An 18,751-nucleotide genomic window follows, 5' to 3' on the forward strand; every position below is an offset into this window, starting at 1 on the left:
CTCCATAGTGCAAACTTTTATACATATCCCCGAAGGGAGACAGCAAGATACACAGATGAATAAATCTCCTTAGAAAAAGAGTTTAAGGCCAGCTAAGATGTCATGGCGGGTTACAAACAAGCCAGCGATGACGCGGAACCGACCAGGATAAGTACCTGGCTCCTGCCATCGGATTGGCGCGGTGTGCCGGCTGCAGCGCGCTAGCCTCGGTGGCCATTGGAGGGTGAACCAACGGCAAAGGAAGACCTTTCTCTCTGTCTCTCTCTCTCACTGTCCACTCTGCCTGTCAAAAAAATTTAAAAAAAATTAAAAAAAATAAAAATAAACCTTTCATTTTCAAACAGTCTCAGATTTACAGAAAAACTGCAAAACAATAGGAAGAGTTTCCATACCGCTACACGGGTTTCCCCCTTTATGAACTTCTCATACTTCTCGCCATGAACGGACCAGTGTTGATACATCGCTACCGACTAAAGTGAATCCAGATTTCCTTAGTTTTTACCTAATGTCTTTCTTCTGTTCCGGGATCCCGTCCAGGGTTCCGCGTCCCATTTAGCTGTCATGTCTCCTTGGGCTGCTGTTGGCTGTGACAGTTTGTCAGACTTCTCTTGTTTTGATGACTCAGTTTTGGAGTGCTGGCCAGGTATTTTGTAGACTGCTCCTCAGTTGGAATCTGTCTGCCTTCTTTTCCCACAATTAGACAGAGGTTATAGGCTTGGGGGTGGAAGACCCAGCGGTTCAGCACCATAAATCACACCATGTCAAATGCATGTAATCAGCAAGGCCCCTCACTATGCTTTTTTAAAAACTTATTTTATTTATTTGAAAGGCAGAATTATGGAGGGAGAGAGAGAGAGAGAGAGAGAAATCTTTCATCTGCTGGTTCACTCCCCAGATGGCTGCAAAGGCCAGAGCTGGGCTGATCCAATTCCAGGAGCAAGGAGCTTCTTCTGGGTCTCCCACATGTGTGCAGGGGTCCAAGGATTTGGGCCATCTTCCACTGCTTTCCCAGGCCACAGCAGGGAGCTGGAGTGGAAGAGGAGCTGCCGGGACTCGAACCGGTGTCCATATGGAATGCCGGCACCACAGGCAGTGGCTTTACCTGCTACGCCACAGCACCGGCCCTGACCTCTTATTATGATAGTGACTTTGAACACTCGACTGAGGTAGTGTGGGTTCCTACCATGTGAACTTAATTCTTTCCTTCTCCCCTTTCCATATGCACCCTTTGGGGGCAAGGTCACTATGCCCAGACTAGATTTGAATGAGTGGTGGGTGACATTCCACTTCCTTGAACTTGGAAAACCTATGTAAGTGACTGGACTTCTTCTGCATAGGAGATTTGAATCCCTCATCTAAAATCTGTTATCAACCCAGGGAGGACTGGGTGGGTTGGGGAAGAAATGTGTCCAGCCTTGGAATTGCTCTTCTACCCTTCGGGGAAAAAGATGGGGTGGTGGCAATCCGGAAGAGAAGAGGAAAGAGCTGACTCCAGTAGCACTCACCCCGAGCACCTGCTGCGCCTCGCTTTCTCCCTTCTTCACAAGCGTACTGAAGGAGGGGTGGCACCCCGACTTCCGTGTTGCACCTCCATCAGGAATCCCGATCGGCATGGCCCAGAACCTTGCAAGACTATACTTAAGAGTCTCCCCCCAAAATGGTGGAAAGGCCTTCATTCTTCTGCTCTGAGTAGGCTGTTCCAAGAAAGAAGCCATACCATTTCAAATCCACAGCAAAACAGCTGTCCCGACAGCATCTCTCGTCCTGCTGCCTCTCTCTGGGTGAGTGGCCTTGCTGCAGTGTGTCCCAGACCTCCCGAACGGAAGTCCTTGGGATCCTGTTCCCTGTGGAATTCCCAGCAGCACCGCGGCCACGGGACATGGGGGCCCTGGGGCATGTGAGTGTGTCCCAGCTCGCGGCACCGCCACCAAGACTCTCTCCGCTCTGTGCTGAAAGGGGGGTGGGGGGGAACCATTGTAGGTAGGTCTCTTTTTAAGGAAAGGCCAAGGAAGTCTGGAAAGAGCAAGATCTGACTAAGAAATGCAGAAGTTATTTTTATAGCGAGTCAGCCATCGGATAAAACGCCGCCGTTGCCGAAGCGTGTCTGGCTCGAGGCGACTTTCTGGACGCTGAAGTGTCCCTGCCTTTGATTATGGAGATCACCTGCTGTGAACGTTTCAGGTTCAGTGGGAGCATGGACACAGTCATGTGGGCCCTGCCCACAGAGCTGGTACCACCTGGGAGTTCAGGTTTGTGTCCAGAGGGGGACACTGAGGCTCCCCTGGCTGGAGTCCCGTCACCACCCCTCCTCAGTGCCCGCCCACAGGGCAGCACTCGGGCTGCAGGAGCCACCGTGCTCTGGGCCGCCCTGGCCTGGAGCTCTCTGCGGGTGCACAGGCCTGAGTGGCGAGTCTCCCGCAGGAGTCCTGTGCCCTGTGCACATGTGCCTTCAAGCCAGCCCGGAGACACTCTTTGACAGCTGGGCGAGGGCCCTGCACTGCTGAATCCCGAGCGGAGAGGTGCACTGACAGCCATTGCCTTCCTGGCAGGTGTGTGGCCTCAGCTTGCACATGGCGACTCTCCCTGATGCCAGCGGCAGGTTTCCCACCTTTCACAGAGAGCAGCAGAGTGGAGAGAAGGCAAGCGTGGCCTTGGCAGTCAAAGCTGGACTGGGAACCAGAACTCTCCTTTATTTCCCATCTGGCCTTGGGACAGCTCACTCTAAATCCCCTGCCCATCTATTTCCTGATTGCAGGTGGAGATGATATGCAATGATGGACAAAGGGTGCTTCAAAAACTTTGTAGAAAATGGGATTTAAAAGGCAACTTTATTTTGACACAAAACATTTTGAAATTCATGCATATTTTTTCACAGCATGCATTTTCCAAAAGCTTTTTGAAGACTCCTCACATGCACGAATTTCAGTTTTTTTTTTAAAAAACTGAAGGAAACTTATTTATATTTCATTTACCATAAACTTTTTGAAGTATCATCATTGCAAAATGTGTGAAAAATAGTGGATTGTGTAAAATAAAGAATGGATTGTAAAACATGCATTTTCGGGGCTGGCGCTGTGGCATAGTGGGTAAAGCTGCCACCTGCAGTGCTGGCATTCCATATGGGTGCCGGTTCAAGTCCTGGCTGCTCCACTACTGACTCAGCTCTCTGCTATGGCCTGGGAAAGCAGTAGAAGATGGCCCCTGCACCCATGTGGGAGACCTGGGAGAAGCTCCAGGCTCCTGGCTCTGGAGTGAACCAGCAGATGGAAGACCTTTTTTCTCTCTCTCTCTCGCTCTCTCTCTCTCTCTCTCCCCCACCCTCCCTTCCTGCCTCCCTCCCTCCCTCCATCTGCCTCTCTGTAACTCTGCTTTTCAAATAAATAAATAAATAAATAAATCTTAAAAACAAAAAAAACATGCATTTCCTCTCTGACAGAGCTCCAGTGTTTGATTCTTTAAAAAACCCAAAGAGTTCCGTACTTCTACAACTTTTTTAAAAAGTTTTTTAAAGATTTATTTATTTGGGAGGTACAGTTACAGATAGAGGCAGGGAGAGACAGAGAGAGTGGTCTTCCATCCAGTGGTTCACTCCCCAGATGGCCTCAACGGCTGGAGCTGAGCTGATCTGTAGCCAGGAGCTTCTTCTGGGTCTCCCACATAGGTGCAGGGACCCAAGCACTTGGGCCATCTTCCACTGCTTTCCCAGGCACATTAGCAGGGAGCTGGCTTGGAAGTGGAGCAGCCAGACAGAACTCGAACCGGCGCCCATATGGGATGCTGGCACTGCAGGCCCGGGCTTTAACCCACTGCGCCACAGCACCGGCTCATAAAAAGTTAAAACATTTCAGGGGCTGACATGGTGGTGCAGCTGGTTAAGCCACCACTTATGACACCAGCACACCATACTGGAGTGCAGATTTGAGTGCTAGCCGGTCTGTTTCTGATCCAGCTCCCAGCTAATGCAGCTAGGAAGGCAGTGGAAGATGGCCCAAGTGCTTGGGCCCCGCCACCCGTGTGGGAGACCCAGATGAAGCTCCTGGCCCCTGGCTTTGGCTTGACTCAGCACTGGTCATTGCAACCACTTGTGGAGTGAACCAGGGGATGAAATATCCTCTCTCTCCATCTCTCTGTGTGTGTATATGTGACTTTCAAATAAATAAATTGTTTAAAATATTTTAAAAATGTACACCTCAGATTATTGATATGTTTTTTACAAAATATGTTTTTCTACAAATTTAAACATGGGAACTTAACACAAGTAGATGTTAATCAATAGGTCTGCCTTGGATTTTCAGGTTGTTAAAAGTATTTGGAGGGGCCAGAGTTGTGGTGTGGTGGGTTAAGCCATGGCTTGCAACACTGGCATCCATGTCAGAGCACCAGTTTGAGTCCCAGCTGCTTCCGATCCAGCTCCCTGCTAATGCACTTGGGAAAGCAGCAGAAGATGGCCCAAGTGCTTGGGACCCTGCCACCCAAGTGGGAGACGAGGTTGGAGTTCCAGGCTCCTGGCTTCCGTCTGGCCCAGCCCAGACCTTGCTGCCATCAGCAGATGGAAGATATTTTCTCAATCTCTCTCCCCCTCTCTTTGGCACATTTGTGTGTGTGTGTTAGAACCACTAGAGCCTTGTCCTATATTCAGGGGATGTGTCGGCGTGCTGGCTCTGCTCTCATGAACTGTGGCTATGTTACATCTTACTGCGCTCCTGAAAGCTAACAAACGTGTATTACCAAGGAGCTTCACAACCATGCAGCTGCATTCTCCTGTGGAATTGGGCTATGATCTGTGCCAGTAGCTAGAGTATGAATCTTGTCTGCTTTCTGGTTTTTCCCCAGCCCATCACTGGAGTCCTCTCTCCCCCCTCAAACTCTATGGTGATAACGTTTGCTCCCTTGCTTTTGAGTTTTCCCCAGTCCCCAGGGCCTAACCGAGTCCTGTTTCTGCCACACCAGATGCAGAGGGAACTGGAGTCATCAGAGGTCTTTGACAAGCCAACAAGAACATTTACTTATTCAATTATTTGCAAGACAGGGCAACAGATAAAGATGGGGTCATGGAGAGATCTGCTAGCCACTGGTTCAAGTTCTCGGGTCATCACCCTCTGCTCCCCGGGGCGTGCAGAGTCGGGATCAGGGGACTTGACCCCAGGCCCTCCAACATACAGGTCCCAAGTGGCACCCTGACCCCTGTGCCAAAGGCCCTCTGTGAGTGCACACTGTCTTGATCTTGTTTTTCAGAGAACTCTCCAGGAAAGCTCATCTGGTGCCTTTATATTCAGAGGGCCAGCCCCCTCACCTCGCCCTCCCCCACCACAAACAAGGCAAGCTTAAAGCTGCAAGAAGCCAGTTTGAGTTGGATGGTCCCGACCTGAGCTGTGCTGTCCTCACTGTAGTCCCCAATCCTCTGCCTGGTGGAGGAGATGGCTGCCAGTTTTGAATGTACAACGTGAGCAGACAGAAGGAGGTGCACCAGGCCTCGGTTGTCCGCCTTCTCACTTGTCTGCATCCTGCACGCTCACCCTTGACCCGTGCCATGAAAGCCCCCCTGGGCTGTGTCTGGGCAGGCAGTTGCTTTTCCAGACCCCCACGCCTTCCAGCTGTCTTCCTGATGTGTTCCAATGAATCCTCTCTCTGGGCAACTGCCAGTTTGGGCTGGTTCCTTGGTGTCCCCCGACAAAAGCCAAACAGTGACTCAAGTGCCAAGACTTAGTGGCACCGTGGGACCCTTCCAAACGTGCACGAGGGAGCCCTGATGTCCACCTCACTGGAAAAACAAAGTATGGATGAAGGGTCCTGCAAATCTATCCAAATTCACAAGCAACACGGAGGTGATGTGTCAATCAGTTTGGTCAGACACGAGCTTGGATCAGTGCACAATTTTACAGGCACATGCCACTGTGACTTGTTCCAAAAACAAATTGAGACAGTGACAGAGTTGAGTTAATCCTTCTGTAGGGGTCAGCACTGTGGCGTAGTGGCTTAAGCCACTGCCTGTGATGACACTGGCATCCCATATGGGGTTTCTGAGTCCCGGCTGCTCTACTTCCGATCCAGCTCTGCTAAGGCCTGGGAAAGCAGTGGAAGATGGCCCAAGTCCCTGGGTCCCTGTATCTGCATGGGAGACCTGGAAGAAGCTCCTGGCTCCTGGTTTTGGCCTGGCCAGGCTGCTCATTGCAGCCATTTGGGGAGTGAACCAACAGATGAAAGCACTCTCTCTCTCTCTCTCTCTGTTTCTGTAACTCCGCCTTTCAAATAAATAAATAAATCTTTTAAAAAATTCTTCTATGGATATACCTTTAAAGTTCAACAAACACCCATTGGGCACTTATTTTGTGCCAGGAAATGTCCGAAGAATGTTACAGCTCCTCATTCACTCACTGGGTCCTCCTGTCAACCCTGTGAGGTAGGCGGAATGACACTCCCACATCCCAGATGCTAGCACCGAGGGACAGCAGAGGGGAGTCGGCCATTCAGGCACGCAGAATCAAGGCAGAGTGACTCCAGCCCTGTGCTTCTGCACCTACATCATTCTCCCGGAACCTCCAGAAGCCTAAGAAGCAACCATTTGTGTGTGCATTCATTGCCCAAACTCAACAGTGATCCCCAGCGTGGTGCTCATGCACACAGGATGCTGGCATCTGGGGCCTCCCCTTCCCAGACCCCGTTCTGTGGTCCTCAGCCTAGCAAAGGGCCAGGGGAGGGGGGTCAGCATCCTGGCCCCGGGCCCCCATCCAGCCCTGCTCCTAAGCACAGTGTGACTTTTGGGCATGTGACTTCACCTCTCCCGTCGTTTCTTCCCACTGTGAAATGGGAATAAACAAACACTGACCTCCGGGTGTTTTGAGGGTGAAATAAATTAGTGGCTGCAAAGCAGCGTACAGGCTATGGATGTGTGCTCAATCCACACCCGTGTCCTTCGGAGGAAACGTGGCTACTTGAACTTGCACTTCCACATTCATGTGCAGTCACTCAGTGAACACGCTTTATCATCCACCCCTGTATCGGAACCACGGATTGAATATACCCAAAATATAATTAAGTCCATACTGAGCATGGACAGACTTTTTTTCTTGTCATCATTCCTAAACAGTGTAACAACTCTCTATGTAGCATTTACACTGTATTAGGCACCATAAGTCATCCAGAGGTGATGCAAAGGTAAAAGTATACAGGAGGAGATGCTTATATGCTTAGGTTCTCTGCAAACACTACACTATTGTGTAGAAGGGGCTTGAGCATGGGTGCATTCTAGCATTTGCAGTGGGCACTGGAGCCACTTCATGGATACTGAGGGATGACTGCACTTCATGGAGGTGCTGGCTGTGCTTGGTGTTGGCCAAAGAAAGATACAGGAGACTCTGGGGGGCTCCGAGGGTTGGCTCTAGAGTAGACACGGAGCAGGAGTGGGCGCTGAGGGCGGGAGCCAGACTCGGTTTCCAGTTCCAGCCCTGTCTCTTACTGGCTCCATGATGGGGACTCACTCCACCTGCTTGAGATTCAGCTTCTCTGTCTGTGATGACAGAACCACACAGTGGCCCCTCCCATTGGAACGTGAGTGTGAAAAGCGACGGTGCAGGTTAGGAGCCTGGGGTCTCACTGTCAGCACTGCTGGGGCCACCTCCCCTGGGTTGGCGGGGGATGAGGCAAGCTGGGGAGTACCGGGAGGCACGTGTTTGCTCTGGGGAGGCTGCAGGCGAGCTGGAAGGATCTAGGTGTTAGGGCTGGGCTGGACAGACGCTGGGACGCAGGGTGCGGGCCCCGACCTCAGCACGCAGCCTGCTGCTCTTCGGGGTCTGCCCTTCCTCTGGACCCCATTATTATTTTCTCCAAACCAGGCTGCCACCCTCCGATGACCCCCAGCGAGGCCGGCAGCCTCCAGGGCCACCGGGGAGTGGCTGTTTACTTACACTGTCCTGTTTATGAGGTGGCCCTGATGAGACCAATGCTGAGGTTAGGGCTGGTGGGGGCCCTACAAAGCCGGCTTTCAGGCCCCGCTCGGCTGCAAACCTGGGGACGGGCGCGTGGTGAGATGCAAACAAGGTCAGGCCGGGGTCTGCTCTGGGCTGGGAGAGGAACGGACTGGAGGTCTCTGGAACAATGACCATCACCGTGGGCTCCTCCCTACCAGGCTAAGGGTACCCCAGGCACTATCTCAGCTTCACACACAGAGAGGTGGAGCAGGGCTCCTGCTCAGCTGCCTTTTTGTTGGGAGCTGGGATTTTTGAGGTCTGATCTCTCTCAGGTCAAAAGTTGATTCATCTTCACGTTGGATGGTTTGCCTCCCTGGCTAAAATCAATACTGTGAGGTTCTGATGAAGGATTCTTTATAACAGTCAAAGCAACCCATTCTGCACGTTAAGAGACCGAGGTTCCAAGAGGCCCGATGTCTTGTCTCTGGTAGGGAATTATCGAGCTGGGACGCATTACCCAGGCCCTTGAGCTGGTGGGCGAATGAGCCTGGTTCTCAAGCCCAGCGGCTCTCTTCTGATGGGAAGGTGCCTGGTGCCTGCCCTAGCGTACAGGCAGGGCCTTGTAGGGCCCCTCTGCTGACATGACCACAGAGTGCCCTCCTTCCGTGTGTCTAAGAGAGCTGGATGGCCCGGCGCCACCTCTGACCTGGGCTCAGCCATCTCTCCGTGGCTAAGGAAAGCTGCCACTATTGATTGATGGCTCTGAGCTGTGTGCCTGGCTGACACCTCTGATTCCCATAGTAGCCCTGTGAGTCCATTGTACAGAGGAGGGAATGGAGGCCCAGAGAGCCAAAAAGGACTTGTGCAGAATTACCTGGCTACTGAGGGGTCCACCTAGGATCTAAGCTCTACTGGCGCCTTCTGACTCACGGAAGCGCCTCTCCTCTCCAGCAGCAAGGCCTGGCTTTGGCCTCCTTTTCCCTTAGCTCTTCTGTTTCTTCTTCCTCCCATGCCCCGGTGCATCCGCGCCCTGCGTTTTCCACCTCTCCCCTCTTTTCCCTGCGTCTTTTGGGCGCTGCTCTAGTTCCCGGGAGGATGCTGCAGTCCCCGCCTGAGCCGGCCTCCTGTGACATCCTGCAGCGGACAAGCTCTCACTGTGGTTCTGCTAACCCGCAGGCTGGCTGGGCCGCTTGGGCCTGGCTACGCCACAGCCCTGGGCTTCAGTTTCTCTCTGTAAAATGGGGCTGTTCCGACTTCTGGGGAGCTATGCGGGTGAGCTGAGCGGTCAGGCACGGCTCCTGGCTCCTAGCACTCCTGCAGCTCCGTTGAGTACCAATAACACGAATGAGTGAGCAGCTGCTACGTGCCCCGTGCGTGTCGGGGCTCCACACGCACCAGCTCATTGGGCAAGTGACGGGAAGATGCGAGCTGAATGATGCTGGTGTCTCTGAGGTTCCTGGTACCTGCTGGTTTCTCTCCTGCACCTATTCTACTCTGCTCTCTCTTGTTCTATGCCATCCCTTGCTATCCCTGTTCTGTCCCGCCCAGTCCCTGTCCTACCTGGTCCCATCCCATCCCATCTCTGTCACATCCCCTCTTGCATTCGCTCAGAGCCCGGCTGTGAGAGGAGCACCGTGCTGCCCTCAGAGTCCGTGGAAGAGGGAAAGCTGTAGGGCAGAAGAGGGAGGATTTAGGGGAGGTGGTGCCACTCCTCCCACGTGGGTGGGCCACGAATCCACGGTCAGCTCTCCCGCGAGAGCCCCTAGTAAACCATCCTCATGACAACTGCTGGCCGCCATGCATCTCCTGTTTCCTGCTTTCCTTTCGCCCTCAGCCTGTTCGGGAAAGGCTCATTCTGTCCCCCCTGCCGGCACCTCTGCCTCCGTGTGACCCCCTCTAGGGATGAACCCACCAAGGAGATGCTCCCTTGCTCGGGGAATGAGCCCTGGGGGGCGGGTGGGTCTGGTTCCATAGTCCACGCCCACTGCTGCAGTGTCCTTGGCCATCCCATTTCTCTGGCCGTCCCATGAGACTGAGAAAGACCCTCCTGGGGACCTGTGGTGTCCGTCCATGGTCATGGCCGCCCCCTGGTGCACTCTCAGACTCAGGGTGCTATGGGGCCTGTGGCCACCTCGCAATCTAGGTGTCCACCTTTCTCAGTCTCTTCTGCCCCCTGTCTCTCACTAGAATGGTAAACTCCAAGACGTGGCGCTGGGGCACAGGAGAAACGAGCAGAGCTGGCGCGTCTTCAAGCTGACTTTGGTTCAAGGCCGGGTCACCCGAGAACGAGTTTGGGCAAACCCAGCACCCTGTGTGGTCTGGCCCGTGTCCCCGGAGTCAAGGTTCAGGGCTAGAGGCTCCACTGATAATAAAGGAGCACTTCACCAGTGTCCGCTGGGCAAACACCATCCCCGGGGACTCGCAGGGAGGCGGGAGAGAAGTGACCTTGGGTCTCCAGATCAAACAGGCCCCATTGTACCACAGCAAACCACAAGCTGTTCCCAGCACAGACTTAATGAGGAAAAGTGGCATGACATCTTACAATGCTCCTTTTATGGGGAGTGCATCTCATAATGTGCCCTGTGTTTTCATCCCCCAGCCCAAGCGTTTATGGAGAGATCTGGGCTTGGAATGGAAACCAATAAAAAATCTGAGCTTATTAATAACTTATGCCATATAAATAAATTTCTGTTAGTTTCCACAGCTCAGGAAAATGGCTGCACAGACTTCCACCAAATTTGGAGAGTATGTTCAAGATGGTCTAAATGGGTGCACCAAGAAGCAGCAGGGCTTACAGAGGCAGGTAGGGTGACGGTCACCAAGCCACGGAGGGAGTGGGAAGAGAAGGGGGCAGCATGAAGACCATGAGGCAGTGTGGACACACGGAAAACACCAGGCTATCCTGGCTCCAATGCCTGTTCACGTTCATCTCTACCACCCGACCTGGGAGGTGGCCATGCTGTTTTCTTGAGGCCAAGTTTGAAATGAGTGGAGTCACCGGCTCCATGTGGCAGAGGGCTGTCCCATCGTTTGGGTTCATGGCTTTGGCCATTTCTTCTCTTCATTGTCACCACCCCAGACCAGGCCTTTCTCTGACAAGCCCATCCTGAAAAGCATTCTAGAAAAGATGAAGCTTATAGTCTTAAAGTGTTCTCCAAGGGGGGCTGGCGCTGTGGCGTATGATGGCAATGTAGCCATCCCCTACAGGTGCCAGTTCGAGACCCAGTTGCTCACTTCCTATCCAGCTCTCTGCTGTGGCCTGGGAAAGCAGTAGAAGATGGTCCAAGTCCTTGGGCCCCTGCACCTGATGGGAGACCTGGATGAAGCTCCTGGCTCCTGGCTTTGGATCCGTGCAGCTCCACCTGTTGCAGCCAATTGGAGAGTAAACCAGCAGATGGAAGACCTCCCTCTCTGCCTCTCCTTCTCTCTCCGTGTAGCTCTGACTTTCAAATAAATAAATATTTAAAAAAAAAAGTCCTCCAAGGAACGATTCCATATTAAGGCGACAAAAGAGGTGTGACCAGTGAATGCATCGTGCACTCCTAAGCTGGATCCCTTTGTGAGACACCTGGCTATGCTGACCTCAGATCTGAGGACAGATGGTGCTCGTGTGTTCCTGCTCCTTTCCCCCTGCTCCTGTGAAGGCTGACTCGGAGAGCACCTTTGTGGCATTCTGTCAGCTGTTCTCAAATGGCTCAGGAAAAGGAGTTATTTGTACCAATCGTACAACTTTCCCGTAAATTAAAATCCTATCCAGGGAAAAGAAGAGTTTTTGGCAAGTTATTATGTCTAATAAGAGTCTGCATTTTCTTTACAAATGAACCTACCTCAGGTATTTCATTGTAGTAATGAAAAATATGTGAATGCATTTGAGGTCCCCAGAGTAGTGAAACTCACAGAGCCAGCAGGGAGAGGGGTGGTGGCCAGGGGGCAGGAAAGGGGGAGGGGATGGTGAGTTATTGCTTAATGAGTACAAAGTTTTAGTTTGGGGGGAATCAGAAGTCCTGGAGATGGCTGGTGGTGGTGACTGTGTAAGAATATAAATGTACTTGTTGCCACTAAACCAAAGACAGTTAAGATGGCTAAGATGGTAAGATTTATGCTATGTGCATCTTATCACACCTTTGAAAGCCATGGAAACAACTAGGCTTTGGGATGACTAATATTCCATCGTGCATTTATAACATATTTTCTTTTTCCATTCATCCACCACCTTGGTTAATCCCAGATCTTGGCTATTAGTGCTGCAGTGAATGTGGGAGTGAAAGTATCTCTTTCATATGCCAATTGCATTTCCTCGGGAAGCATACCCAGAAGTGGCATCGCTGGAAGGAAATAGTTTTAGTTTTTTTCTTTTAAATGTTTCTTTATTTATTTATATCTACTTGAAAAAAGGGAAGGAAGGAGTAGATAGATAGATAGATAGATAATAGATAAATTCCATCCACTTCTTCAGAGTCTGGAATCTCTGGGTCTCCCACGTGGGTGGCAGGTGCACAAGCACTTGAATCATTACCTGCTGCCTTTCAGGCTGCATTAGCAGGAAACTGGATTGGAAGTGGAGGAGTCAAACTTGAACAATATGGGATTTGTCCCAAGCGGCAGCTCAACCTGCTGCACCACAACACCTGCCCCATTTTTATTTTGAGTACCCTCCATACTGCTCTTTATAATACTAACTTGTATTCCCATCAACAGTGGAAGGGTTCCTTTTTCTTCACATCCTTGTCAGCATTTTGTGTGTGTGTGTGTGTGTTTGATAATAGCTATTCTAACTGCAGTGAGATGATACCTCAATGGTTGTCCTTTGCATTTTCTTAATGGCTAGAGATACCATTTTTAAAATGTAAATGTTGGCCATTTATATTTCTTTTGAGAAATATCCTTGATCTTTTTTTTTTTTTTTTTTTTTTTTTTTTTTGGACAGGCAGAGTGGACAGTGAGAGACAGAGAGAAAGGTCTTCCTTTACCGTTGGTTCACCCTCCAATGGCCGCCATGGCCTGCACGCTGAGGCCAGTGCACCGTGCTGATCCAATGGCAGGAGCTAGGTGCTTATCCTGATCTCCCATGGGGTACAGGGCCCAAGTACTTGGGCCATCCTCCACTGCACTCCCTGGCCACAGCAGAGAGCTGGCCTGGAAGAGGGGCAACCGGGACAGAATCCGGCGCCCTGACCGGGACTAGAACCTGGGGTGCCGGCGCCGCAAGGCGGAGGATTAGCCTAGTGAGCCATGGCGCCGGCCACCTTGATCATTTCTTAACTGGATTGTTTGTTGATGGATTTTTAAAAATTTCTTATTCTTGGGATCGGCGCCTGTGGTATAGTGGGCTAAGCCTCTGCCTATGGCACCAGCATCCCCTATGGGTGCTGGTTTATATCCTGGCCGCTCCTTTTCCAATCCAGCTCTCTGCTATGGCCTGGGAAAGCAGTAGAAGGTGGCCCAAGTGCTTGGGACCCTGAACCTGAGTGGAAGACTGAAAGAAGCTCCTGGCCTCTTGGCTTCAGATCACCTCAGTTCCAGCTATTGCAGCCATCTGAGGAATGAACCAGCAGATGGAAGATCTTTGTCTCTGTCTCTCCTTCTCTGTCTATAACTCTGATCCTCAAATAAATAAAATCTAAAAAACCCTTTTATTCTAGATATTAATCCTTTGTCAGAATAATTTGCAAGTATTTTCTCCCATTCTGTTAATTGTCTCTTCACTTCATTAACTCTTTCTTTTGCTATGCAAAGCTTCTTAATTTGATATAATTCCATTTGTCTATTTCTGCTTTTGTTGCCTATGCATTTTGGGGTCTTATCTAATAAACCATTGCCTCTGCCAATGATTTGAAGTACTTCTCATTTTCTCCCAGTGGTTTCATAGTTTAAGATCTTCTATCTTTGGTCCGTTTTGAGTTGAATTTTGTACAGGGGTGATGCCAGAGAATCGATTTCCATCTTCTGCATGTGCTTATCCATTTCCCCAGCACCATTTATTGAGGAGCCTGCCCTTTCTCTGGTGTATGTTTTGGCATCTTTGTCAAAGTTGAGTTGGCTGTAGGTACATGGACCAATGTATGGAATCTCTGTTCTGTTTCATTGTTCTATTTGTCTGCTTTTCATGCCAGCACCATGTTAGTTTGGTGTCAACAGCTCTATAGTATGTCTTGAATTTTGGTACTATACCACTTTCAGCTTTTTTCTAGATTACATTAGCCATTTGGGGGTCTGCTGTGCTTCTATGGGGATTTGAGGACTGTTTAATCTAGTTCTGTGAAGGATGTCATTGGTATTTTGATAAAGACTGAATCTACAGATCACTTTGTGTAACGTAATAGGAATATTAGAATAACATTAATTCTTCAAATCCATGTACCATGGGAGGTCTTTCCTTTTTCTTTTTTGTTTTTCTGCAGTTTCTTTCATCAGTATTTTCCAGTTTTCATTGTAGGGGTCTTTCACATCTGTGGTCAATTTATTTCAAGGATTTTTTTTGTAGCTATTAAGAATGAGATGGCTATCTTAATTTCTTTCTTGTGAGTGTATAAATATACTACTGATTTTGAATGTCAATTTTGTATCCTGTGACTTTAATGAATGTTTATCAGTTCTATCATCTCTTGGTTAAGTCTTTAGGATTCTCTGTATAGGAATATATCATCTGCAAACAAGGATAATGTGACTTCCTCTTTTCCTATTTGTATGCCTTTTATTTAAGTTTTGCTAAAACGTCCAGTATTATATTGAATAAGAGCAGTGACAGTGAACATCTGTGTCTGGTTCCAGATCTTTGTGAAAATACTTTTAGCTTTTCCCTATTTAATATGATGTTGGCTGTTGGTTTGTCATATACAGTGTATACTGTGTTGAGGAGTGTTCCTTCTATACCTAATTTTCTCAAGGCCTTTAATATAAATATTGAATTTTATCAAATGCCTTTTCTGAATTTTTGAGATGATCCTGTGATTTTATCCCTTGTTCTGTTGATGTATTACATTTATTGCTTTGTATATGTTGAACCATCCCTGCATCACTGTGATAAATCTCACTAGATCATGAGGAATGATATTTTTATGTGTTGTTGGATTAGATTTGCTAGCATTTTGTTGAGAACTTTTCTATCTATGTCCACTAGGGATACTGATTTACAGTTTCCTTTTCTGGGTTGTATCCTTGTCCAGCTTTGTAATCAAGGTAAGTCTGATCTCAGAGTTTGGAAGGGTTCCCTCCCTTTAAATATTTTGTGAGTAGTTTGAGAACTGGTAGAATTCAGTAGTGAAGCCAACTGGTCCTGACTTCTCTTTTTTGTTAGACTTCTGATTACTGATTCAATTCTATGACTCATCATTGGTCCATTCATGTTTGCTGTCTTTGTGATTCAACTTTATTAAGTTATATATATATCCAGAAATTTACCCATTTCTTCTCAGCTGTCCAATTTGTTGCATATAGCTGTTCACAATAGTCTCTTATAATTCTTTGAATTTCCTAGTACCAGTTATAAGATCTCTTTTCACCTCTGATTTTTTTCCTTAGGTTGGCTAAAAGTTTATCAATTTTATTCTTTTAAAAAGCCAGCCCTTCATTTCAGTGATTTCTGCATTTTTTCAAGTTTCTATTTCATGTATCTCTGCTCTTTATTATTTCTTTCTTTCTACCAACTTTGGGATTGATCTGTTTCTACTTTCCTAGGTTCTGGAGATGCACTGCTAAATTATTTTATGGTTTTCTATATTGTTAATGTAGATACCTATTACTATCGATTTCTCTCTTAGTAGTGCCTTTGCTGTATTCTTCTAAGTTTCTGAATGTTATATTTCCATTTTCCCTAGTTTTAAGGAATTTAAAAATTTCCCTTTTGATTTGTTCAATGATCCACTGTTCATTCAGGAGCATGTTCAGTTTCCAAGCATTTATAAAATTTCTAGTTTCTTTTGTTACTGATTTATTCGATTATAGTCAGCAAAATATAAAGATACAATTTTTAATTTAAATGTTAATGGGTTGAGGCCGGCGCCGCAGCTCACTAGGCTAATCCTCCGCCTAGCAGCGCCGGCACACCGGGTTCTAGTCCCGGTCGGGGCGCCGGATTCTGTCCCGGTTGCCCCTCTTCCAGGCCAGCCCTCTGCTGTGGCCAGGGAGTGCAGTGGAGGATGGCCCAGGTGCTTGGGCCCTGCACCCCATGGGAGACCAGGAAAAGCACCTGGCTCCTGGCTCCTGCCATCGGATCAGCGCGGTGCACCGGCCGCAGCGCGCTGGCCGCGGCGGCCATTGGAGGGTGAACCAACGGCAAAAGGAAGACCTTTCCCTCTGTCTCTCTCTCTCACTGTCCACTCTGCCTGTCAAAAAATAATAATAATAAAAAAAATGGGTTGAGCCTAGTTTTGTGGCCCAATAGGTATTCTATGCTAGAGAATGCTCCATGTGCTGATGAAAAGAATGTGCAATCTGTAGCTACTGGATGAAATCTTCTGTAAATGTGTTAGGGTCATTTGGTCATGTGGCTTAACTCTGACAGTTCTTTGTTGATTTTTTTGCCTGAATAATCTGCCTATTCATGAATGTGGGGACTGAAGCCCCTACTATTATTGGAACTTATCTCTGGCTTAGATCTAACAATGTTTGTTTTCTAAAGTTGGGTAAAAAGTGTTAGGCACATATATATTTACAACTGTCATACCTTCTTGTTGAATCAATCCCTGGATCATAATATAATGACCTTTTTCTGATATAGGTATAGTGACTCCTGCTCACTTTTGGTCTGTTTGCATGGAACATATTTTTCCATCCTTTCACTTTCAGTTGTGTGTGTCTGTACTGCTGACGTGAGACTCCTGTTGGCAGCATATTGCTGGGTGTTCTTTTTCACTCCATTCATCCAGTCTGTATCTTTTAGTGGCAGAATTTAGTCCATTTACATTTAAGGTTATTGTTGATAAGCAATCATGCCGTCCCATCAGTTAAGATTTTTCTTGTCTGAGTTTATGTTTCTGGTGGATTTTATATTTTCACGTGTTTTTATGACAGCTGCTTTCTTTTGCTTCTGCATGTAGAGCTGTATTAAACATCTACTGTAAAGCTGATCTGGTGATGAATTCCCTCAGCTTTTGCTTGTCTTGGAGTCTTTATTTCTCCTTTATTTATGAGAGATAACTTCACTAGATAAAGTATTCTTGGTTGGCGACTTTCTTTCAGAACCTGGAATATAATAGCATGCTATTATCTCCTGGCCTAAAAGGTTTCTGTTGAGAAATCTGCCACTAATCTGGTGGAGGTTCTCTTAAAAGTGACCCAACAATTTCCTCTTCCAAATTCTAGAACTCTTTGTGTTGTACTTTTGAGCTTAACTATAATGTATGCTAGTGAGGCTCTTTCTGGTCATGTCTATTTGTGGTTCTCTGGGCTTTCTGTACTTGGACGTCCATCTTTCTGCAGATTGGTGAAGTTTTCACTGAACAGGTTTTCTTAGCCTCTACCTCTCTCTCTCTCTGCCCTCAGGAATCCCCACAATTCAAATATCTTTCATGCTTGTGAGTTGGGCCTACAGCCCAAGACTATTGCAACCAACCACCTATGGTGTGGTCAGGGTTACAAGTCCAATTGACAGGGATCATGAGTCTCTACTTGGGACTGGGGCAGGTCCAGGGACTCCATCCATAGGCACTGGCCTGGAATCAATGACCATTAGAATCGGTCCAGTGATGGTTTCAACATATTTAAGACACAGTTTGGTGCCCTACTCCCCAGTGGCTGGAGTCTTGTTCTTTGCTGCTGCTCATCATTGAGGGAGATGGTGAAGGCAATCCCTAGGCCACCAAGGCTAGGTTGTACCAGAATCTTGTTTTTAAAAATATTTTATTGTACCTGAATCCTGGCAACTACAGGGCCCTGCTCTGTTTTGTGGATGCACACCAAAGCCGGCAAATCCAGTCTGTATTTGCACGAGGCTGTGAGTGAAACAGGTTGAAACACCCATCCATCCCACCAAGGCACAGGTCTCTGCCTGATGCCGGGCAGAACCAGAGACTGCACTCCTGTGAGCACTGGCCTGGGGACAGAGGAGGCCTCTGAGCTTCATCTTGGTGCTGGGTCTCACTGTGACAGGCTCAGCACTAAGCTTCAAGGCAAAGCACTGTTTTCTTTCCCACTCCACTTCCCAGCACCTGGAGTCTTGCTCTACTGTCTATGAGAGGCTAGGGGAGGAGTAGGAGATGCAGTCTCTTGGCCAAAGTACCAGTTTGGGAGACACAAGCCATGGGACCCTGTCAGATTCAAGGTGCCACCATAGCAGGCCTGGTACTGGGTTTCAGGTCTAAGATTTGGACTTCATTCTCTACCCCTCCCATAAGTTTGAGGTCTCTCTCCACACTGCACAGCTTGGAGATGGGGGATGGGTGATGTGGCAACTCTCCTTCCCGTCTTCTTCAATGTCTTTTCTTGTTTTCAAAACCAGGCACCATCCTTTCTCACTCAGGTTCCATGCTTGTTGTGAATGTGACTCAATGCACGAATAGCTGCTCCAATCAGTGTCTCTGTGGAGAGGCTGCTGGAGCTTCATCTTGCTCTGCTTTCTGAATCTCTGCCTCTTCATCTCCATCTTCTCTGGGCACCCTGACATTTCCTCTCAGCTTCAGGAAAAACAGTGCAATGTGTCCAGTCTGTCGTGGGCCCTACTGTAGTCCTGTGAGATGCACAGCCCAGCATGCTTGCACTGTACACGTGAGGGGACTACACAAAGTTCATGAAAAGTGGAATCTAAAGATGGCACATATTTTCCATGAGCTTTTTGAAGACCTACTCATTATTTATATGCTAGAATGAATAAACCATTAAAGAGACAAAGAAAAAAATAAAATTTT

General features: G+C 48.5%; 1 protein-coding gene across 1 annotated transcript in view; it reads right to left on the reverse strand.

Annotated features, from left to right (window-relative positions):
- BOD1 (biorientation of chromosomes in cell division 1) overlaps positions 1-18,751 on the reverse strand; it is a 58,139-nt gene that overhangs the window by 19,436 nt on the left and 19,952 nt on the right. The gene's annotated exons all lie outside the window — the stretch shown is intronic.

Source organism: Oryctolagus cuniculus, chromosome 6, assembly GCF_051225735.1.
Source record: "Oryctolagus cuniculus isolate XC-2025 breed Fujian yellow rabbit chromosome 6, ASM5122573v1, whole genome shotgun sequence".
Classification (NCBI taxonomy): Eukaryota; Metazoa; Chordata; class Mammalia; order Lagomorpha; family Leporidae; genus Oryctolagus; species Oryctolagus cuniculus.